This window comes from Bos indicus x Bos taurus, chromosome 14 (assembly GCF_003369695.1).
Source record: "Bos indicus x Bos taurus breed Angus x Brahman F1 hybrid chromosome 14, Bos_hybrid_MaternalHap_v2.0, whole genome shotgun sequence".
Classification (NCBI taxonomy): Eukaryota; Metazoa; Chordata; class Mammalia; order Artiodactyla; family Bovidae; genus Bos; species Bos indicus x Bos taurus.
Genome location: NC_040089.1, coordinates 21,555,283 through 21,580,053, shown reverse-complemented (window position 1 = coordinate 21,580,053; position 24,771 = coordinate 21,555,283). Strand labels below are relative to the sequence as shown.

Genomic DNA, 24,771 nt, shown 5'->3' with positions numbered 1-24,771 from the left:
GGAGTGCGAAGAGGATCAAAATTAGCAACACCGGAGAAGAGCAGTGTTTTAGTGGAAAGGTAGCAAAGAGGAGCCAACAAAAGAGGAATGAAGAGAACTGGAGAAATTCGAGAATTTCTCCAATTTGTAGAAAACAAGGGTGTAAACAACTAGCTCAGAAAACAGACTGACAATGCACCGTGAGACACATTGAGTAGGAAGACACTGGTGAGCTCAGCTACGGACACTCAGGTTGACTCAGGGACTGGGAGCCAGGTCACCATGGGTCCTACTGGAAAGTAAGGTGAGAACAGAAAGCCTCTGGGAATTTTAAGGAGTTTGAAGAACAGAGTCAATAATATATAGAGGAGAAATATGTTTATATACTGAAGAGAAGGAACCAGAGGGTATAGAAGGCTGAGACAAGATATGGATGAAAAACAAATCTGATCAGGTAGGAGCCCAAAATCGGGAGGGAGCATTCTCCTCTAAAACCAGAGAGAAAAAGAGACAGACGAGAGGATGCAGATAACAGGGTGTCTGTACATGGAAAGGTGAGACCTTGGGACCATTCCTAGTAGATAGCCCCACGTTTTCTGTGAAGTTAAGCAGCAAAATCCTGTATCCATTCTGTGTGGAATAGCTTTAAAGTCTAAGTGCCTTTAATATGTTTTTATTATTACATTTACATCATGTTAAAAACAAAAGGTTCTACTTCACTCCTAAATGTTATATATCAAGGATGTTGGTGCAGAAACTCAGAAGATGGAAGAGAACCAGAGGAGCAAGGGCTTTGAGCTGTCCTAAAAGATGCAGGTGGCAGAGGCAGGGAAGAGGAGCGTGTCCTCTGGGACTGGGAAGGAGGAGGTGAGCAGGAGGGGCAGGCATTGGCTCCTCTGCCCTGAGGACTCGTGAGGACACTGGGAGGCGTGGGCTTAGATCACAGTAGGCTGTAGATACACTTCCATTCTGTATCTGTCTTCTTTTTGTACTTTTCCTTGATTTACACTGAAGATGGACCTTTAGCCATTTGCCTCTTTTTCTCTTTCCCGTCTCTACCCCAGACAAGGTCCACCTCCTCATGCCCAGGTGACTGCCACAGCCTGGATACTGCTCTCCCAGACTTCCACGCCTCTGTGCACAGCTGTCCAAAGTCATCTTTATCACACTTAACACAAAATGCAGACTCCTCACTACGCTCTGTATGGTTCCACCTGTTTTTTTGAATAGCTTTGTTGAGATATAATTCACATAGCAGACAACTTACTTATTTAATGTTACAGTTCAATAGTCGTCAGTATGTTCAGATTTACGCATCAGCTTTAGAGCATTTCCCTTTCCCCAGAAGAGACTCTGCATCCCTTAGCCATCATGCTCACGTTCCCTCTGCCCCAGGCTCCAGACAACCACTTGTCTGCTTGTGTTTTCGTAGCTAAGCCTACTCTGGAGATTTCATCTAAATGGAATAGCATTGCGTATGGTCTTTTGTGACTTTTCTCTCACACGGTATAATATTTTTAAGGCTCATCCATGTTGTATCATCTATCAGTGCTTCACTCCTTTGTACTGTGGAACAATATTCCATTGATTGTATAGACCATGTTTTATTTATCCACCTATTAGTTTATGAACATTTGGGTTGTCTCTTTTCCATTGTTTATGAACAATGCTTCTGTACATCAATGTACAGTTTTTGTGAGTGTGAACATATGTTTTTATTTCTCCTGAGTATGTACCTAAGGGTTGAATTGTGGATTACATAGTAACCCCGTGTTTAACCATTTGAGGTACTGCCAGACAGTTTTCCAATGCAGCTTCACCGTTTGACTTTCTCACTAGCATTTGACATTCTCTTCATCTCCTGACCAACACTTATTATTGTGTGTCTTTTTATTATAGCCATCCTAATGGATGTGAAGTGGTATCTCATCATAGATTCGTTTTGTTTTTCCCTAGTGACTAATGACGTTGAGCGTCTTTTCATGTGCTTATTGGCTATTTGTACGTCTTCTTTGGAGAAATGTCTGTTCAAGTCCTTGACCCATTTTCAGTGAGTAGCTCATCTTCCTATTATTGAGTTGTCATCTTTTTTAGATATTCTGGGTAGAGCTCTAACTGCTTTCACCACAGGCACAGTTCTTGTACTTTGTTTTAAATGAGCAAAGATTACTATTACTTCAATTTAAAATACTCCTCAGCTTCTTGAGTATTTTTCCATAGTACTTATCACTGCTTCAAATTGCACAGTACATTCATTACTTCCTTTTCTCTTGGTCTGGCTCCCAAGAATATAATTTCTGTCTCATCTAGCCCCGCTTCTCCCTCTACTCTCTCACGATAATGAGAGGCTATTGTGATTAAACACATGTACCTTTCAGCAGGTGTCCAATGCCCAGGGCTGCTTCTCAAGGGCTGGGTGACTCTGGGCAAGTATTTAACTTCTCTGTGTTATAATCTCCTCATTTGAAAGATGGGAAAAATTAATAATCGATGTGTACAGTCATTATGCAAAATGAATTAATATATAATAAAGCATTTACAATAGTATTTAGCACAAAGAAATAAAATAAAAAAGTCAGCAAATATTTTTGAATGAAGACTTAATGAATTTTCCTACTAACAAGGAAAATGAGCTGTTAAGTTTCCAAAGATTTAACCTGTTTCATCAACACATATCCTCACTATGACCAGGAGAGGTTTTTAATTGGGTACCAACTACCTGTGGGCTTTGCATGAAAACTGATCCCTGTGGGGATGGTGGAGTTTTACAGAATTTCTGCCATGTGCCATGCCTTTTATGAGTGACAGTTCAAAAGTCTTCAGGGCTCCAGAGGGAGGTTCTGTTATGGTACACTTTTAACAGTTGAAGACCCTGAAGATCTGTTAGGGAGGCTAAATGCAGTCCTGAGATCACAGAACTAGCAAATGTTAGAGTTAGGATTTAAATTCAGGTTGGTGTTACCACTTTACCACCTTTGGTGAGGGCTTGGAGTGTCCCTTCAACTACGAGCATTTCCCAGGTTATTGGTCACTGTCTTTCCCCACAGACTGGTTTTATGATTTTTACCATATTTCATTGTCTCCATAATCTTATCACTCATCACCGACTTTCTGAACATTCTCTCCAGGCAGTTTCCAATAAATGACACAAAGAAATTCCCATTTTGTGAGCTCTCAGTTGTGGGTCTTTCCAGGATTTGCTCAGAGAAAGACATGCAAGCTCCACCTGCCATTTTAGCCACAGCTACACAGCAGGAGAAACCTTGGCATCATACAGGATCTTGAGCATTAGCTCAACTTAAAATAGGAATAATGATGTCAACACCCTTAGGCTGTTGTGAGACTTAACTAAGATAATAAGACCATGAGATGCTAGTCCAGTGCATGAATTGGTGTCCAGGTATGATTGAAGATAGCAATTGCTAAAAGCCTCCTCTGATTCTGTGTTTACCTCTTGCCTCCTGCAGATCGCTTAAAGCACCCTCCACCATTCCCTACTGCCTCTACCTAATTTAGGGTCAGCATATTGCTTGGCATATTCATGATAAATAATACCGTGTTTCTTCCATTGCCTCAATTTTATTTCATGGTATCTTAAGAACTGCCCAATTTAGTTTCTTTAGGCATTTGTAACACACCAGTCACTCTTCTGTTTTTAGCATATGATTAACTTGGCTATGACAATCCTTAAGTTTTAATACACCCCCACTTGGAATTAAAATCAATAGTTATATGTATTATTATTAAGGTAATAGCAAGATTGCATAATGTTTTGGGTACATTTTAACTTGCAAGTTATTTTTAATTTGCAAAGTTGATCTTAATTCATAAGCAGACTGTTCATAAGATTGTTATTTTGTACATCCCTACTTTTTAGGTATAACAGTAATAATACAGTCATTGACTTTAAGCATCATAGGTACTAGTCTTACAAGCTGATCTACCCTGTATATTTTCACCTGCATAACTTTTTGCTACATGCTATGGGTACTTTTGTATTTTATCTTTAGATATTATTTTAAAGGATACTTTCATATTTTATCTTTAGATATTGTTTTCTCAAAATTCATATCCCAGAGGCAGTGCCCTGATCACAGTTCTCTGTTTTCTTAATAATTAATTGGTCAGCGGTCCTCAAATAGTCAGCACTCTCACTGGGTTTCTGGACTCTGGAGGAGGCAGAGACAAGGTTGCCCCAGCCCTGTAGGAGCTGTCAATAGGTGGGTGGTGAAGAGCATGTAGAGGGTGATACATGATGGGATCAGGGGCTGTGATCTGAGTAGGCATGGCTTCCTGTAGGAATACAGAACCACACTTGGGAGGAGGAGTTAGAATGTGAGAGGAAACCCATCTTGGTTCCTGGAGGCCAAGTCTTCATTTCACGAGTGTTCTTGTTATTCACTTTGGAATCACAGTATATAAACTAAGTTTTTAAAAGACGGATTCTGTAGTTCGTCCAATGAATTTTCTTCTTATACACACCTTCTTAGAAAAATTTAATGTCTTCCCAAAATATGTAATATGTTACCTCTGACAGAAAACTAAGGTCAAATTTCCTCAGTAATCATCTACAGATAGTGAAACGTGGGGATCGAGAGAGAAACTAGTGAAAACCAATAGGGTTCTGGAATTGGATAAGCACAGGACGAAGTGCCTGATGTGAGCTGTCCTGGTCTCTCTGGAAAACCAGATGTTCAAATGACCAGAGGCTCTTATTGAGTCTGATTCATTATAACTCGTAAAAGGCACCCAAGCAGAGATGTGGGTTAAGATCTGGACTCTCACAGCAGTCTCAGTGTGACAGCACTGTGCACAGCCGAACTGCATGAGTTCTCCTCTACTCAGACTCTATAGCTCATGTTTGTCCTTCTGCAGGCGAGAACTCATCAAACCCAGAACCCTCAGGTTGTTCTCCTGACTTACTGAGAAATAAACTCAGCACCTCCATCTCCTCAAAGACTTTCATTTCATCACCTCTTTGGTTTGTGCAACACAAACATTTGTACTATGAGAGGGGCACACACCTCACACCCCGCTCCACTCTCCAGGAGTACACCTGTTTATATGAATTCTTCCCCCTTTTTCTCCAGAAGAATAGGTGCTTAGTGAGGAGTAAATAAGTTAATGTGTTCATTTAAAAATACTGTTCTATATGGAGAAGGTTGGTTATACTGGCATTGATCAGATTCCTTATTTGTGATGTTATCTTGTATTTAGGTGAGGTTAGGATGGCACCCCACTCCAGTACTCTTGCCTGGAAAATCCCAGGGACGGAGGAGCCTGGTAGGCTGCAGTCTATGGGGTCGCTAAGAGTCGGACACGACTGAGCGATTTCACTTTCACTTTTCACTTTCATGCATTGGAGAAGGAAATGGCAACCCACTCCAGTGTTCTTGCCTGGAGAATCCCAGGGACAGGGGAGCCTGGTGGGCTGCCGTCTATGGGGTCGCACAGAGTCAGATACGACTGAAGTGACTTAGCAGTAGCAGCAGCAGTACTTTTAGAATAGCTTTGTTAAATAAAATCTCAGGGGGATAGCAAGACCAAATAAGAGGTGGCAAGAATTCCAGAAGGGCTACAGATTCCTTTAAAATTGTTCTTATTTGTGAATGAACTTATGGGAACCAGGGGGTAGTGGGGAGGGGTAGATTGGCAGTTTTGGATGGACATGTGCACACTGCTATATTTAAAATGTATAAACAGCAAGGGCCTACTGTATAGCACAGAGAAATCTGCTCAATACTCTGTGGTAACCTAAATGGGAGAGGAATTTCAAAAAGAATTTTAAAATTGTTCTCATTGGCTTACTGTGATTTCTTACACTGAGCCATAATTCTCCCAGCTTTACTGGAATATTGTTTAATAAGTTGGTGGCTCAGGACACTAAAGTTTTTCCTTGTCTGGGCACATGCCTGCAAAAGCACTTCACTTCTGTGCCGTGTGTCATTTTCTGTTTGGGGAATCATCCTCCATCTCTTCAGTGATGTGTTCTTCTACAAAATAAATTGTTTTTTATAAATAAATTTATTTTACTTCCAACTGCTCTCACACTTCTAGTTCTAAAATATGTATTCCAATGAACAATGCTGGATATACCCTAGTAAGAGCTTTCTCACCGAGGTATTTACCCTGACAGCAATGCAAATAGATTTTTTAGTTTTAGACTAAAAGGTATTTTCATCCTTCGAGAAGTTTTCGGGATGATGTGTTCTTCAACATAGCAGTGACCTGAACCCTTCAATAGTCTCTGAGAAACTTGCTGTACCATTTAGGAATAAGTGAAAATGTACTAAGGCTGGTAAAACATTGATTCTCTCAAGGAAAACTGCATTCTCGCTTGACATGGAAATTCATTTTTATGATATTTTTAATTAATTCATCCTCTTATTTTATTTGCTACGGGCTAGTTTCAGTGCTGGTGCAGTCTTAGATCTGTAATTTCTGAGCTTACATTTGTTAATGGCACCTGTAATGAAGAAGTGCATAATTACTGTTTCTTTCTCAACATGAATGGCTTCATCTGAAGGGAAGATCAAGTTCAATAAGCTATAAAGTGGTTCTCAGAACGTACTCCAGTGAGGGGCCAGAACATTCACTTTGTATCTGTTCTTTTCTAGCATAAAGTATTAAAAACAGAGCGGATACATAGCTTGAGAACAGAGTGGGGAATACCGCTGCTCCATGTGGGCATAGGGAATTTAGACTGTGGGATGGGCTTGCCTCACAGGCTGTGTTAGCGAACATTGAAGGTGACAGTTCTGAGTGTGGTCCCCAGGCCATCAGCACCTGCCTCGCCTGGAACATGAGGGGAAGGGCCGTGCTCACGCCCACCCCAGATGCCCCTGTGGGTGACCGTGGTGCTGGCTGAGGTCTGAGAACTGCTGCTCTGACACTGCTGTTCAAGCTGTGGTCCGTGGAGTAGCGGGAGCCCCTGGACCCTTGTTAGCAGTGCAGGAGTTTGGGGTATCGGAAGCAGGTGGTCCTGATGTGGAGTAGAACCTGAACTACTGACCTGAGGTCAGAGCAGGACGCTTACCTGAGGTTAGAGCATTTAGGGACATTTGAGAGGCTGTCAAAGTGGGATCAGTGATGCTTTTTTTTTCACTGCACCAAATATTGGTTTGGCCAAAAAGTTAGTTTGGGTTTTTCTGTAACATCTTACAATTTATTTAAACAGCCTAATTCAACTTGTTTATATTAAGGGAACAGTGGGAATAACTGTGAGAGTACAGAAAGAAATGTTTACAGGCAACGCATGAGAAAAGTAGGCTTCATGTGTTTTGCTTATTTTATAAGATAGTTGGTAGGTCACTCAGCTAACAAAATACACAGTCACTATGAAATACTACCTTTAAACCTTAATTATTTTCAAGAAAGTGTTACTTATTAAAGGTACCCTAGCCTTTTATAGTATGTGATTTCTATTTTTAGTTTCTTTTGGTAGAAGTTGTTAATTTTATTCTAGTATTTACATCAATATATGAATGCTTCTGTTTTTACTCTTCTTTAGCTCTGTCTTTTTTAAAAAATATAACCTCATACTAGCTGGTTTGTATATTTTAAATGATATACGTTGAATCCCCGTTATTATTTGTACCACTTCATACCAGTGATTTCATTCCATTTTCCAGTTTTTCTGTCCTTTGTCAGAACAGAAAGCACTTATGTGGTATTCCTATACTTATAACTCCATGCTTTGTATCAGTCTTCATTTCTCAACTAGCTAAAGAAATTCTTAGCATCTATCTTTTTGCCAAAACTTTTGCAATCATCTCTTGGTTGGATGAAGCCTTGCCTCTAGCAGAGGGCTTGCAAACAATACCCCTTTTTGTTGAGTGGAATCAGTGAGCACTTTACTGTTTGTGGATCCCCCTCAGTTCCTTCTGGGATACAAAGAGGGAAGAGATGTGTAAATCTCTTGTCACAATGTTCAGAAATATGTAAAGGCACACTGTGTCTACATTGTGGGATGGAGAACAGAACCATGGTCTAGGGAGCAGAGCTATAAACTGGATAATAAATGCTAAGTGTGCATGAATATACACACACACACATTATATATATACATACATATATGGACATAGGAACACATGCATATAGACACATATATATCTATATATCCCACAATGACCTAGACATTTTAAGTGAAAGCGTAGTTTTCAAGTAATTTTTTTTGAAAGCTCAATTTTTTGATTCACTTTTCATGTATAGATAAATCTATGTTTTATGTCTCTCTTTTTCTACCCTCAAATTTATTTTTCCCGAATGTGTCTCTTAGAAAGTCTTTTTACCAGGGAAGGAGGTTGTAAACTTTCGAGTCCCATCTCATCCCCACGGGGTCATTGTTACAATGCTGAGGAACCAGGAAGACAAAGCTTTCTGTTGAAGCTGTGAAGTTTGCCTCTTTCCAGGACTTGGCGTTTTCCACCTTCTGGTGGTGAAGCCAGTGGCCTGGGCAGAAAAGAAGAGTTGACCAAGTAGCATCTTATTTGTAAGAACATTTGTAGCATGGAAACACATGAAAATGAAGGGATTTTTTTTTTAAGGCTTTGGAAATCTTTGCACAACAAACACCCCCGTATGTAAATAGAACTGTCACTAGCTGTTTGTCCAACAGCGAGGCCTCCAGATGAACCAGGGCTGTGCGCTGACAGGGACAGCTGACTCATTAGCAGAGAGCAGTGAAAGGTAATTAACCCTGGGAAAAGTACAGCTGCCGTGCGGGCTGTTCCTTTCTGTAGGATCTGATTAGAAATTAGTGTTAAACCACTGACTCTTTTTTTTTTTTTTTTTAAAGACTGTCATTGATAATTCACTTTCACTCTCAGGTGTGTGCCCAGAAAAGGTTCTCAAATGTACTTGTGGACAAAGGAACTCAAATCTAAAAAGCATTTTCTGATCACAGTAGACACCTGTTTTTCTTGTTGAGGGGAGTTCTTTCAAATGAATATTGTTGGACTGTTGACGATTGGTTAGTGCCTTGGTCCATTCTCTCGTAGTCAATATGTAAATTACTTGAAAAGATTGTTTCATACAGTTAATAAGCTGTAGATAATTACTGTTTAATTAAGTTTCTCTTTTTCTTTCCATTTTCCCTCTGATGACACTTCTTGTCCATAGCAATGGAAAGTCTCCAGTTCAGAGCCAGTGGACGTTAGGGAAGGTGAGTAAAGATTATTTAGAAATAAATTTCCCCCTCCAGAGAGAAGTACCCCTAACTTTCCAAAGGCCTCCAAAAACTTGAAAATTTAAGGTATTTGTTTTTTGAGGGCAACTAAAGATGCCTGATTTTGTTAATGTTGGTCTCTTCCTGGTCATTTGAGTTACAATTATGTATTTTTTTGAGAATTGCGTACACCAGGCCTTCTTGGTTGATGATGTCACTTGTCTCATATGAGGAGCATTAATACTTAAACACAATCAGGATTTACATACATAGCTGAAGAATGTAGTGGCAGCATTATCACCCTGCCTCCACAAACTGTCTTTTTTTTTAGAATAAATGGGGAAAAAAACTTTAACATCTGAAAGAACTTAAGTCAGAGGAAAAAAATATAACAAAAGATAAGACAAATAGAAAACAAATGGAAACATGGCACTTTGAACCCAAATATTAACAGTGATATTAAATGCCTATGTCTTAATTCCTGAAACCTGTGAATACGTTATCTTACATACAAAAGGAGTGTGAATAAATTAAGAGTCTGGAGATGGGAGAGTTGCTTGGATTATCCAGGTGGGCTCAACTTATCCCAGGGACCGTAAGAGAAAGGCAGGTGGATGAGTCATGGAGAAGTGACCCGAGAAGGACCCACCATTGGAAGAGGGAAGAAGGAGCCATGGGCCATGGAATGCAGTGGCCTCGAGACACTAAGAATGGCCACTGAAAAAACAACAATCTCAGACCTACAATACAAGGAACTGGGGTATGCCCCCAGTCCTCGTGAATTCCCCATACAGCCTCTGGAAAGAAGCGCAGCCTGATTTGATCTTAGCCTGGTGCAACTGTCCCAGACTTCAGACCTCCAGAGCTGTAAGGTAATGTATTTGTGTGAAGCCATGAAGTTTGTGGACTTTTTACAGCAATAACAGAAAACTAATATGGAGGATAAGTCAACCGATAGATGGGACCCATTTTACAGCTGACAGTATAAATCCTCTAAAGAATTTCTTGTGTTTGAATGAAGAGAAGAAAGATTTCTTGAGCACCCAAGACTGAGAAATCAGTTTTAGGAAGTGGAATTTGTAAATCATGATGATGGTTATCATGAATTCTGAGATTTCCATTTTTGCGTTGCAACACCCCTCCTCACACCAAAAATGTTCTCCACGTGGTATTTTTGTAAGCATAATGCCTATATCATCAGAGGTACAGATGAATACCAGCTTTACTGGGACAGTTAGTATGTCTGTGTTTCACTGAGCTTGAGCAAGAGGAGTAGAATGTCCGTGGGAGAGACGAGGTCCATGATGCAGAGAGAAAACTGATCTGACTATTACGGGGTTCACAGGGCCTGGCACCTAGATTCCCAGGGCTGTCACGCAGAAGCTGGTGTTAGCATGGAAGGCTTTCTTCATTGTGAAATGGTGACAACTCCCCATAGGCATGGGATGATGACAGGAAAAGAGTGCACTATGGTGTTCATGAGAGTGCCTTTCTCAGGGAAAGAGTTCAGTCAAGGTGTTATTTAGTCGCTGAGTTGTGTCTGACTCTTGCGACTTCATGGACTGTATAGCCCGCCGGGCTCCTCTGTCCATGGAATTTTCCAGGCAAGAATACTGGAGTGAATAGCCATTTCCTTCACCATGGGATCTTCTTGACCCAGAAAATGTCATACCATTTTACTTTCATGGTAAAAGTAATGGGTTAGTTTTGTCTTTCCCTGTGGTTCCATTTTTATCTCCAGTACAAAGCTCATCCATTTGAAGAACATGGACATATGCTGTTTAAAATAAAATGTAAGTGTGTTTTTAAGTCAGGACAGTGGCCATACTGACAAATTCTGAGTAAGAAAAGTGAGGTACAGAAACTGGAAACTGGATATAGTTTAAATGAGTTGAAGATCTTCCTAAATGGTTTTCTTGCCAAATTTGGAAAAACAAGACTAATATTTCCATGTTACCTTTGGCTTTTATTCCCATGAAAGGACTGATTTAAATCACGTACTGTTAGTTTTCATGTAAATCAGATAAAAGTAGACGTTGAGGAAGAAACTGACTGTGAAATCTGTTACGCTCTATGCTTGCTCTCCTTTGGTTTTGGGAGCCAACTTTTATACATAAGGAAAGAGGACATTGAAGACAAAATTGTAAATTCTTAACTGGCATAGCAATCAGACAAAATCTATAAGCTCCAGATGTTGTCCTGGGATGTTATGTATTGAATACAATTAATAGGATAGTATCTCAGGCATCCAAGGAATATTATTTTAGGCTTATTTTATTTCAATTCAGTAGTAACTGAATTCAATTCAATTCAGTATTGAACCCACTCTGGCCACATTGTGTGTCAGTGAAAGGTCAACATGACACATCCCCTCAAGTCCATAAGCTTTACTGGCACCGGGAGGATAAAGTGACCTTGACTCTGTGATGTCAGGGAGCTCAAGGAATCAGGTTGGAGGTGCCTGGCACCTCACAAGTCCATGCCATTCGGTCACTTCACCACGGCATGGGTGATACTGCTTCTCACCAGACACATTTTGCAGCTCTGATACTAAAGGGAAGAGTTCCTTTGAGAGTAGCAAATAAAATCAACACATCCTAAACATTTCATTTTAGCTCTTTACCCTGACCAGCTAGTCTCCTTTGACACTTGTCTAGCTATACAAAACTGTGGCTTAAATACATTGCTTAACCAAGCCAAGTACAACTTTGACTGTGGTTTTTCATTTGGTCTTTGGGGACATTTATTTATTGTAGCCAAAGTCTCTGAATCTCCGAAGATGCGTTCTTCATGATTCATCATTTCTGGAAGCATTTCCAGGCTGGTCTCAGCCTGTGCTCCCATTGCTTGTTCTGCCTCCTCCCTTATCATATTTCCACATCCTATTGGAATCCTCAGTTTGCTGATTTGTACCATGAGGATAAGAACTGTGCTTTCTGTATCTTTAAATGCCCAAGACTGGCATGGAGTTTCCTAGATCAGTTCTCAATAAATGTGTATTGAACCAATAATAAGTAAAGTGTTTAGCAGAAAGGGACTTATGTTAACAGAATCTGCATTAAATTAACTATAATGAGGACAAAATCCAAAAACCCTTCTGCAAAAATCCAATGCCCACTGGCCTCAACATTTGAGAATCAGGTCATTTCTTTGACAGTTTCGTTAGTTTCTCCCATTCCATATTGCCTGGTCAGACAATAAAGATAAATGATTCTATTCTTTTATCTTAATCCAATTGTAGAGAATATGGTGAGGATTTTAATGCAAAACAAACAGTTCCTGCTGGGTGAAACAGCACACTTGTTGGAAAAAATTCTAAGAAAACCTCTTAGAAACGGACAAGGAAAATATAAAATGTCTTAGGATATCAAGCATATTGTGTAACAATCTATATAATAAAACAGCTTAAATAGAGAAAATTCCCTTTACATAATAAAAAGCCTCCTTTTTGAATCAACAAGTGCTCTTTGAACTTTATTAAAAATGTTTTGACATTATAGGGTTGTTTAGTATAGATTTACTCAAAATAGCACATTTAGTTGCAACACAAGCCTTGAAGTTAAGTGGTTAGTTTAATAAAACAGAGTTTCCATAGTTACCACAGGAGAACAGAAGATAACTTTTATTTCTTTGGAAGCCAGAGAGGGGCTTTAGAGAAAAGATTAAGCAAACAGACCCAGGCAGGTTCATTATGCAGGGCTTTGCACCTCATTGGCTTGTTTAAAAGTAGAAACTTGATATTACAGGAAATTAAAGTTTTCCCCCTAAAATCTATAGCAGCACACTAAGAACTATGCATATTCCATATCCCTGGGCATTCCCAACTAGCATATGAGTCAGAGAGAAAGCTGGGTTAATGAGATCAATTTTTGCTCACAGTGTTTTGTTAAGAACCATTTCATAAACAAGTGGTTAAAAACCCATGCAGGAGACAGCACAGCCCTGCTCTCCGTCTCAGGTCTAACTTGGTTATTCCCGATCACCATTCTGTCGGAAGGCCTGATGGAAGGAAACCAAAATCCTCCTCATGCCGGTTCGCTGAGATACGCTCTGAATGCTAGAGATGGCTACTGTCGCCGTGCCCTCTGCTGTGTGAACCCAAGGAGCTCTTCACCGTTGACTGTTGAGAAGCAGAGTGACGTGGTTCCCACTGTCTCACCTTCAGCCTGTGAGCCTTTAAGGCGGCAGTGATTAACAGGACTTTCCCAAAGTTTCTATGTAGTTACAAGGACAGTTTCAATCTTCTGTCATTTTTTTGCATTAGCTCTGATTATGCTTTTACCAGAAAAATGCATTTGTTTTAAAGGTAACAATACCGACTAGGAGAATAGCTTATGTTTCATCTATATTTATCAGCACTCACTGTACATTTGTGTCTTCATTACCAGGAAATATTAAGGGACATTGTGCCATCGATTCCTGTTTACAGTTTATTATGCAGAGATAGGAAACACTTAGCATGTAAAATGAATGTAGAAATTATTCCTGGATAGAAACATGGACATTTCCCACTCGTTGGCTCTTTCTCCTCCATCACCGGATCAGAGTGTAATTGTCAGTAATCAGGCCTGCTTGCTGCTGATAAAACCACTCTGAATGCTAGCGGCCTTCTTTGTGTGATGACTCAATTATTCCAGAAGTGCCTCATCAAATCTACCCCATCAGCTGGGCTAATAAATAAGGAGAAGAAACTGGCCCCCCAAAGCAAATTATAAATCCATTTGCATTAACCATTTCGCTGGTCCATGATCTAGGCAGAAATAAGCATGGCAGCTTGTGTTAAGCTTATTTGAATATGTTTATAATGTTTACAGCATGCAACTTTTTTTTTTTCCCACAAGGTGTTGGAATTATCAGTCATGAATGGCATCTGAATGCATTTATGTTAATTGCAGCAAGGCTTTAAGGATCTTTGAGGGCTATTTTGTGACTTAAATCAGGTGGAAGTTAAAACCTCTTGCAGGGAGAAGTATGGGTCTCGCACGAGTTATTGGCATTGCCTCAGAGTTTCAGAAGAAGGGGCTTGTGCTTTATTTTTACAGGTGGTAAAAGGACACATATGAATAATATAATGCCTGCTAGTACAAGTACAATGACTTCATATTGATCACAGTGGAAACCAGAAGTTATTCTGATGTTCTGTATGACTGCAGCAATTTGCAGAGAAAAAAAAAAAAAAAAACATTTTCTAGAGAAGATCAGAGTTGCCATAGCATTCTTTGTACTTCAGATTCCTTGAAAGACTCCATAAGGCAGAGAGCTCAAAAAGCCAGGCAAACCAGTAAAAATCAATTAAGTCCATCAATGGAAATTTTGTACATTGACAAATCATGTTTCTGTTCTTCTTATAAAATAACAAACTCTACTGCATAAGTTTTGTTTGTAGTTGAACTTCAGTGATCACTGGGGAAGCAAAAAACATTCAGAATGTATCATGAAGAGCAGTTTGGTTGCTGATATCAAATAATTAGTCTTGCTGAATATGCTGTGATTTAAAACCCAAGGCATCCCCCCCTAAGAGGATGCAATGCCACTGTCCCATTTTGCAATGGGGGCTGTTTCAGTTTTGAATAAGTTCTTTCTACTCCTACAGTGACAAGTAGAGCTTCTAGCCAGTAAACAGTATTTTTATTTGCCTAAAACAACTTAAAAGGAACCCGCTGCTGCTGCTGCTGCTGCTGCTGCTAAGTCGCTTCAGTCGTGTCCGACTCTGCGACCCCATAGACGGAAGCCCACCAGGCTCTACTATCCCTGGGATTCTCCAGGCAAGAACACTGGAGTGGGTTGCCATTACCTTCTCCAATGCATGAAAGTGAAAAGTGAAAGCGAAGTCGATCAATCATGTCCGACTCTTCGCGACCCCATGGACTGCAGCCTAGCAGGCTCCTCCGTCCATGGGATTTTCCAGGCAAGAGTACTGGAGTGGGGTGCCATCACCTTCTCTGAAAAGGAACCCACTACTTCTCTTCATTTGCTCCTGTCTATGAAGCAAGTCGGAGAAGGCAATGGCAAGCCACTCCAGTAGTCTTGCCTAGAAAATCCCATGGATGGAGGAGCCTGGTGGGCTGCAGTCCATGGGGTCGCTACGAGTCGGTCGTGACTGAGTGACTTCACTTTCACTTTTCACTTTCACGCAATGGAGAAGGAAATGGCAACCCACTCCAGTGTTCTTGCCTGGAGAATCCCAGGGACGGCAGAGCCTGGTGGGCTGCCGTCTATGGGGTCACACAGAGTCGGATACGACTGAAGCAACTTAGCAGCAGCAGCAGCATGAAGCAAATCCTCCTTGTATCAATCTGGAAGGCTAAGAAGAAGGAAGCAGTGTTTGACAGCATAAATATAATGTGACAGAAGGCTAACGTCATTTTTGTACATCAGTTGCTAAATATATACTCTCTTGCTATGATGAGAAAGCTCATTGATGAAAAAATTCAAAATAAGAGGTTTAAATTTTCATTAGAAATTTAATGATGAACATGGCAAGTTGGAAAGCTGAAGAATTCAATCGTCTGTCCAAGCAAATTTATACGAAATTTGACTCTCACTTAAATTATCATGGTAATTAATATAAAAATAAACCTAGAGAGGTGGGATGGGAGGTGGGAGGGAAGCTCCAGAGGGAGGGGATATATGTGTACATGTGGCTGATTCACTTCATTGTACACAGAAACTAACACATTTTAAAGCAATTATACTCCAATTAAAAAATATTAAAATTAAAACTAGACAGAAGTATAAAGGACTTGCTTTCCCATTAAAAAAAAAAAAGATCAAGAAAAATCCCCCCTTTTCACCATGCTAACTAATGAACAATTGGTGAAGATCCCAAAGGTAGTGACTGAGAGGTTAAAAGTGTTGGGAGGTTGGGAGACAGGGCTTCATGGGTCAGCAGTGCTGAGGTTGTATGTGTGTGTTAGTCGCTCAGTTGTGTCCAGCTCTTTGTGATCCCATGGACTGTAGCTCACCAGACTCCTCTGTCCATGGAATTCTCCAGGCAAGAATACTGAGTGGGTTGCCATTCCCTTCTCCAGAGGATCTTCCCGACTCAGGGACTGAACCTGGGTCTCCCACATTACAGGCAGATTCTTCACCTTCTGAGCCAGCAGGGAAGCCCAGTGCTAAGGTTAACATGCTGAATTCTCCCATTTCATTTGTCAGGAAACTGGACCTGAGAGTGATGTTTGGAGTTTGAATTAACACCCAAGTTCTGAGAGGAGGCTGCTGGGCATTGCATCGGACCAGTCCCACTGGTAAGTGAACTCCAAACGTAGCAGTTGTCTCACAGGGCTTCCAGCATGATGACGTTTCATATTCGATTTCCTTGCCCTTTCATCAAAGTTTTCACTTTGAGTTTAGTCCGGAGGATTTTTTTTAATATAGAATTTGTTTCTGAGTTGTAAGTAAATCTATGGTTCTCTGATTTAAGGACACAATTGACAGTTGCATCTTAGGTCACCTCACCACCACCACCACCAATAAAATATAATCTGATATAGCTCTAAAAAAGTAACATCTCAGATTCATTACATCATATCATCAGGTTTAAAAACTGTCTTTCATATACATACTGCTGCTGCTGCTGCTGCTAAGTCGCTTCAGTCGTGTCCGACTCTGTGCAACCCCATAGACGGCAGCCCACCAGGCTTCCTGTCCCTGGGATTCTCCAGGCAAGAACACTGGAGTGGGTTGCCATTTCCTTCTCCAGTGCATGAAAGTGAAAAGTGAAAGTGAAGTCGCTCAGTCATGTCCGACTCCTAGGGACCCTATGGACTGCAGCCCACCAGGCTCCTCCGTGCATGGGATTTTCCAGGCAAGAGTACTGGAGTGGGGTGCCATTGCCTTCTCTGCATATACACATTACCATCTGTAAAATAGCTGGTGGGACACTGCTGTATAGCATAGGGAGCTCAGCTCGGTGCTCTGTGATGACCTAGAGGGGTGGGGTGGGGGCAGGAGGGAAGCTCAAGAGGGAACGGGTGTTTGTATACTTATGGCTGATTCACTTAGTTGTTGTATAGCAGAAACCAACACAACACTGTAAAGCAATTATGCTCCAATTAAAAATAAAAAACACTAATACTGTAGTGCATATTTGAAAGTTGCTAAAAAATAAAAAAGAACTGTCCTTTTCTGAAGCAAATACTTATCCTTGAAGTGTCTGTAAATTTAGCACTCCATCCATGATTATTGGCATAAAGCAGAGCACACAAATGGAGTCTTCTGTGATGACTCCATTTAACAAGTGAAGCCACGTCTTAATTATAGCCACGCTGAAAGACTGTGCAGCCCACTAGGCTCCCAGAACCTTGGTTTGTCATGTAGTTTCACCTTCTAAGACTGCAGTTTCATGAAAAGATGAACTTCAATGGAAAAGTGTCCATCCTGGTAGGCAGGGGAGAGAACTAACTCAGTTACATGTTGGGGGAGCTTGGTCAAGATTCCAAATCTTAGGTTAATTGTCTTCCAAAATGTGTATCTCCTAAGAATATTTTAGTAAGTCCTTAACTTTTACAGCATGGTTTAAGATCAGCAAAGAGATTAAAAGTATGGCAATTATTGCCATTTGCAGCATCATGGATGGACCTAGGGACTGTCATATTGAGTGAAGTCAGTCAGAGAAAGAAAAATATCGTATGACATCCCTTATAGGTGGAATCTAAAAAGAAATGATACAAATGAACTTATTTACAAAACAGACTCATAGACTTAGAAAAAGAACCAGTGATTGCCAGGGGGAAGGATGAGGGGAAGGGATAGTTGGGGAGTTTGGGATGGACATGTACACACTGCTATATTTAAAATGGATAACCAACAAGGTCCTACTGTACAGCACAGGGAACTCCGCTCCATGTTATGTAGTAGCCTGGATGGAAGGGCAGTTCGGAGGAGAATGGATACATGTGTATGTATGACTGAGTCCCTTTGCTATCTACCTGCAAATATCACAACATTGTTAATCAGCTATACTCCAGTAAGAAATAAAAAGTTAAGAAAGAGTATGGCGACTATTGAAAATGGGTTTTTAAGGGTCCCTCTTTGATACAGTAATAGGACACATGCAGGGAGTGAAGGGAACCGATTGCAGTGGGAGATTCCTCTTGGTATCAGCCAGTGTGTTTCCACAAGGCCGTGGGCGGAGTTGTGAACGATGGATGCTTGAAACAGCGAGCCTCTGCAGCTCCTCTTTCCCACCCGTATTCCGGTGCACTTGGACTTCCCAGGCCTTTTGTGTCACATCACATTTCTGAACTTATATTTTGCCGGCATCCTCTGTGCAGGGCTCCACGTGGATCTCAGCTGTGCTGCCTTTGCTCTGCTCCCTGGGGAGGGGAGAGACAGCAGATGGGGTTAGGGCAGAGGGCTGACGCATCTGACAGCAAACGGCCGGGTTGTTGCGGGGAAGCCGCAAGCGTCAGGAAGCTCCTTTTCCCCTGAGAACCAAGTAACCACTGAAGAAAGTTGAAAATGAGCCCTCTGAGAAACGCTATTAAAAGTAGTAAAAAATCACGATTGTGCAGATGAGGTGCTGCTGTGTGCTTATTCGGATGCTAATGAGTTTGACATTAGGGAACTCGGAGGGTTTAGAGCTACTCCCTTCTGTGATTCGGTTCTTTATTGGCAATCTTTGAGAAAATAAATGGAAAATGTATTGCTAATAAACACACACCACGATTGGGTGTAGACAAAAAGCCATTACTTTCAGGGTTTAGAAAAGCGCTCTGCCCACCAGTGTTTTCCAGATCTTTTGTCTTAGGTTAGAGTGTGACAAACAAAGGGGACAGGCAGGTGGACCTACCGAGGGCGAGGGAGGGTAAGCCAAACACAGTTGTAGAGAAAGCTGGGTTTTGTTTTTGCTTTTTTTTTGTTGTTGTTGCAATCAAGCAAACTAAGAACTCCCGAGTCCTATGGGACTTTTCAGTCCTTCCATCCTGTGTCTTGAGACTTTTGCTGTGTGAGACATCCTGTCATGAGACATCTGTGTCTTAAGACATCTGCTCTGTCTTAAGGGTTTTATCCCCATTTTTCGCCAGGATCTACAGTTGCTGATTTGAGTTGAAGAAGCATCTGCTTAATGTCTGGTCAGAACTTTCAAGTGACGCAGAAATCCATGGTTAAAAAGCCGGACCCTCCAACTTACTGCAAGGGGTAAACACAAACCCTAGAGATCATCTGCCAGGAAGGTTGGTGACTTGTGTTCTAGAATGCCAGAATGGACGGACAAACCGTAGCAAGTGTGTGTTAAGATAGATACTATATATATATATATATATATATAGTGTTCATGTCAGTAGCCACTCGCTGTCAGGCTGAGTGTGTTAACACTGAATTTCAGAGTTTTCTTTCAAGGGCCAAACAGCCTGAAGACAGATTCTGTTCCATCCCTGGGACCAGGTAAAGGAGATGCAGGCCTGTGTGTTATGTCTGGAAGCAAGGAAGCCACACGCAGATTGTTCCCATGGAAAGCAGGATGAAACGTTGGCAAAAAGTGCTAGTAGCCTTTCGGGACACCTCATTCAAGGGCGGCCTAAATCCACATGCCTTGGGATCTTGTCTCTCGTGACTTCTTGAGGATAGCACGTGCCAAACCTTGACTGATCTTTTTCTTCTGGTGGTTAAAAATAAAACCGAGAATAATGACATTGAGAAGCCCTATTATACAATTTTCCTAGTAAAGGGCAGGCATTTTATCTATATCTATATCTATGTGTGTGCTTAGCCGCTCAGTCATGTCCAGCTCTTCGTGACCCCATGGACTGCAGCCTGTCATGCTCCTCTGTCCATGGGGATTCTCCAGACAAGAATACTGGAGTGGGTTGCCATGCCCTTCTTTATCTATATCTTATCTATATATCTAGTTTGGTAAGAAAAACAAAAATCGATTTGGCTTACCTTAATAAAGGTAAAGGGGGTAGAGAATCTGCCTGCAATACAGGGGACCTGGTTCGATCCCTGGGTCAGAAAGATCCCCTGGAGAAGGGACTGGCAACCTACTCCAGTGTTCTTGCCTGGAGAATCCATGGACAGAGGAGCCTGGTGGGCTACAGTCCATGGGGTCACAAAGAGTCAGACATGACTGAGCAACTAACACAGACAGCCAGGATAAAGGTAAACATCTTTTCCCCATTGATATATTATTAAATAGTATGATATTTTCATTCTGTTTATAGCATAGTCCATCAGAATTATAGATAATTGTTTACTGTTCACATCACTGGTTATTTTTGCTTTTCTGTTTTTTTTGTCCACCTTACATACCTTCTCTCTTTTATTTTTTATCTTAATAGAATGAATTGCAGGATTTCTCACTAAAGCGAACACAGGTGTTCATTCATTCTGACTGAGGGGGCTCACCGAGTCAGTGTACAAGTTACCTGGAGAAAGAGGTAAGACAACATTTTTATTAAAAAGCAGAATATGTTGAAATAAAATGGATCCGATTGAAGCATTTTATAAAGACTCTCTCCTATGACATTGCTTTATCTCTGTAGATTTACTTTCACAAAAATATATTGTTAATGCCCAATTTAGGATTGTGATTTTTTTTGTCAGAAGCGTGATCACTCTACTGTTTTAAAATATTAAACAGGTGAAGTTCTCTGAGCCTACAAGCCCTTTTGCATATTGATTAGTATATGTTATTTGTTTGCACATGTTTGCCCTTAGAGAGAGACTCAGCATTAAAATTGTTTTAAAATTCCAATTTGAATTCATTTGTATTAGAAATTAGTTTATTTAAGGATCAGGAGTAAATAAGTGAGATTTTTAAAAGCATGTTTTTAAAAGCATTGTAGCTGATTTCTGCAGTTAATTCCTACAAACAGTGAAAAGTAAGGAACTGGGACATCCTTGGGAAAAATCTGTTTAAAATAGCTTACCCCTCTATGAAGAAGCTTGTTTTCTAACATTTATGCATTTTTCAACACATGCATCTCAAAATATCAATAAGAAAAAAATTTTTTTAGACGGTTTCAGGGTGTTAACTTTCACTGAGTTCTCTTTAATCAGAGCATATTAAAAATATTTTTAAGTCTATGAAAACACAAAGCTGGTGATTGCCCCCTTAGGTCACAAAACTGTGACTCGGAGGCCGCGGTACAGAGACTAATAGAAATCCTTGGCACCCGGCGTCCACCTAAGGGAATGATAGAACTATTTGCTGGAGTCGTTTGGCAAAAGGACACAGACATATGGCTTTGGTTCATGGTCACGTTGCCAGTTGTGCAAAGTTAGAGGGTTAGTCGGTACAGAGGAGCGGCAGCAACTCAGACATCAAAAGTGAGACTCCAAATACATCAGCCTCCTCTTAAAGCCACCCAAGCTTTCACAGGCCTGAGGTTTCTTCCATTTGACTGTAGAAATTCCCTTTCAAAGGCAGCTTTTCTGTGGGGGTGTGCATGCCCTCAGCCTCAGGAAGAGCTCTCCCCAGACAGCTGTCCTTGGTCTGAGAGAAGACTGAACCTGCTTCCCCATCAGGGGTGAAAGGACATGAGATGGGTCACCAATGTGCAGGATGCCATCGTTCGGTTCTTCAGCTTTTTATGCAGAATACGAAGCAGTACAGATAGAGCTGGACAGGAACAGAGATTTGAAATCAGGGATCCTGTGCCCTAAATAAAAGATGTGGAAAATTTTTCATTTCATTTAGGAGAAAGGATTCAAAAAAGTTTCAGAAAATTAATAATATGGCATCAAGGATGCTGTCAAACTTCCTGATTTTATTCATTTAGATGTTTTAAAGTTTGCTTTCTTTTTTTAAAAACAAATTATTATTATGTTTGGCTGCATTGCATGGCATATGGAACTTTCCTGACCAGGGGCTGAACCTTTGCCCACAGCATTGGAGGCACGGAGTCTTAACCAGAGGACCACCGGGAAGTCCTTACATTTATTTTCTGAATTACTCTCCCTGAGAAATAAGTAAATGTATGAAAAGAGAACCAGGAAACTAAAAGGAGGGTAAGAACAGAGGAAAAATATACTTGATCATTCAATCTTGGTTTCCTTCTCAACGAGTCAACTGTGCTTTTAGGATCACAGCTCATTTCCCCCATCTTTTCCTTGTACAACAGGGAAGCATCTTCTGCTGCTATTTTCCGTCGATTCAAAGCTCTGTTGAAAACAAAATGATGCCAGATTCATCAAAAGGAAGGGCACTCAGTGTAGGGTTCTTTGTTCTTCGATCTGGCCAAGTTCTGTCCCAAGGTACAGACATCATTTAGCTGTTCCATTTTCTGAGGTTAGCCTTTTCCAACTTCCTCAGTTTCTTTTTGTCATTAAAAAAAAGCTGACTTTTGTTAAGGAAGCATCCGCTGAGGATGGGGGGCTCCTGGTGGGGAGGACCCCTGGACCTCCTCTCGGCAGGCACGGGACTAACTTCCTCTCGCCATCACCGTGAGCTTCTCAGGAATGGAAGAGTCACGTGACACAACAGACAGACTGCCTTGTCGGTTTACAACTCCCAGGAGAGGACCACTACGAAATCTTTAAAGTGGGACTTATTGTAAGTCAAATGTAGTGAAAGACTTCTCAAATTAAAAGTAGCTACTGGCGTGAAATTATATGTAACTAGACAGGGCTTCCCTGGTGGCTTAGATGGTAAAAAATCTGCATGCCATGCAGAACACCTAGTTTGATCCCTGGGTCGGGAAGATCCCCTGGAAGAGGGCATGGCAACTCGTTCCAGCATTCTTGCCCGGAGAATCCCATGGACAGAGGAGCCTGAGGAGCTATAGTCCATGGGGTCACAAAGAGTTGGATACAATTATGCGACTAACACTTTCATTTTCAGACAAGATTACAATTAATTGTATTAGGATTTTGAGAGTGTCCTCAAAATGTTATGATCACCATGGCTTTTCTACTAATATTAAGAAATTCGAGACTACTTATAAATCTATATCAAGGATGACAGTGGATAGAATTCTGTTGAAAGGAGAAATAAAACTTAAAGATTACCAAGAGATTTGTTTTACCCAAATCTTAAGAAGTGATTAAATGTTTACTTGGAGGTTGTTTTTGTGGACAAACAATTTTGTTTAACCATTGATCAAAATAGAGTTTTAAGTGAAAAATAAAATCAAAGGGAACTAAATCTCCTCACATACCAGTCATTTGCATGTGTGATGGAAGCAAAACTGAGTTTATCAATCTGGTGTCCTGCTTCTTGAATCTCTCCCTTCCACAAATCAGCAATTCCAGGGGTCCCTGGTGGCTCAGATGGTAAAGACTCTGCCTGCAATGCAGGAGACCCAGGTTCGATTCCTGGGTCAGGAAGCTCATCTGGAGGAGGGCATGGCAACCCACTCCAGTATTCTTGTCTGGAGAATCCCATGGACAGAGGAGCCTGGTGGGCTACAGTCCATGAGGTTGCAAAGAGTTGGACACAACTGAACCCCAAAGACGGCACCTAGTTGGTGCCATGGAGTGATGCAGAAGGAAGATCCTCTGATAGCCCCTGACGTATCTAAGTGCCAGGAGGAGAAGGTGGTCAAATTCATGTCACTAGGGACACCTGCACATAGCTTTGTAAATCCCTTGAAGATGTTACAGGAGTTTTCCAAATTCAAGTAAATAATAAGAATGTATTTTATAGTCATCTTTCTTCTTCACTGCCTCTTTGCTTATCTCCATTGTTGGTTGGCATAGCCTTCCTCTAAGTTTGCTTCTTTGCCTCCTTTATTTTATAAGTTTCTTTCCCTCTTGCCATTTATCCTTGTATTAATTAATCTCCCCCAGAGAATTGGGGGAGAAGCTCCTTAAAATACTTTTTCATGACTTCATTATGAAATGGATACCAAGAAGGAACCCCTTTTTTCCCTTCAACATAAATATTATATGTAACATATCCATAGTTACAGGTTAATAGAACTTTCCCATAGCTTCATGAAAAATAAGAGTGGCAAAATTTGCCCTTACTGTTTTATCTCGATTGAGTAGATTGATATAGCCAGGAGGAAATGGTAAGAGTCTCAGAAAATGTCTTATTCCCATCCATAAACAATGGGATGCAGATAAAGGCCCTAAGAAATGGGAAGAAGGACAGCTGTTTGGAAAATCAAAGCTCTGTTTTGAGGAAAGAAATGCTTCATTAAGTTTTACAAAGTCAATTGCAGGCTTGTCCATAGCATTTGGGGTGTAGGCAGAAAGGCTGATCAAGCCTCCTTTTCCAATAGAAAAAAAAGATAATGTTCTCCATAAGAAGTGGAGTTTTTAGGATGCCGCCCATGTGGGTTATGGTGGTGGCTGCTTCTGTAACCGGGAGAACTTGACCGGGTAGCTGGTCCCCTCCCGCATACACACCCCTCATGTCTGAGCACCAGCAATGAGGTAGGACCTCTTTCCCATGAAGGAACCATCCCTGGAATGTGGTGCCCACTGAATCCAAGGTTCCATTTTACAAAAATTAAGTCTACCCATCAGCAGTTTATTGAAGTCCATGAACATAATCCATAGGAAGAATGCTTAGAGGTTTCTGTTCCCAGGTGTAAGGTTTTCATGAACAAAGGCTTTTTTTCAAGCTGAGGTCTCCCAGGAGATCAAATTTTCTCATGAATGTTAAAACTTCTTGCCCCAAAAGAAAGCCCAAGATGTCTTATATCCTTATCCCCAAGTTGCTGCAAGACGTA

General features: G+C 41.0%; 1 protein-coding gene across 3 annotated transcripts in view; it reads left to right on the top strand.

Annotated features, from left to right (window-relative positions):
* The first annotated feature begins 20,439 nt into the window (after positions 1 to 20,439).
* Positions 20,440 to 24,771, top strand: part of ST18 (ST18, C2H2C-type zinc finger) — an 88,895-nt gene continuing 84,563 nt past the window's right edge. For all 3 annotated transcript variants that reach the window (XM_027560968.1, XM_027560967.1, XM_027560969.1), the window contains exon 1: positions 20,440 to 20,529. The gene's annotated coding sequence lies outside the window, so the exon portion shown is untranslated. The remainder of the gene's footprint in view (positions 20,530 to 24,771) is intronic.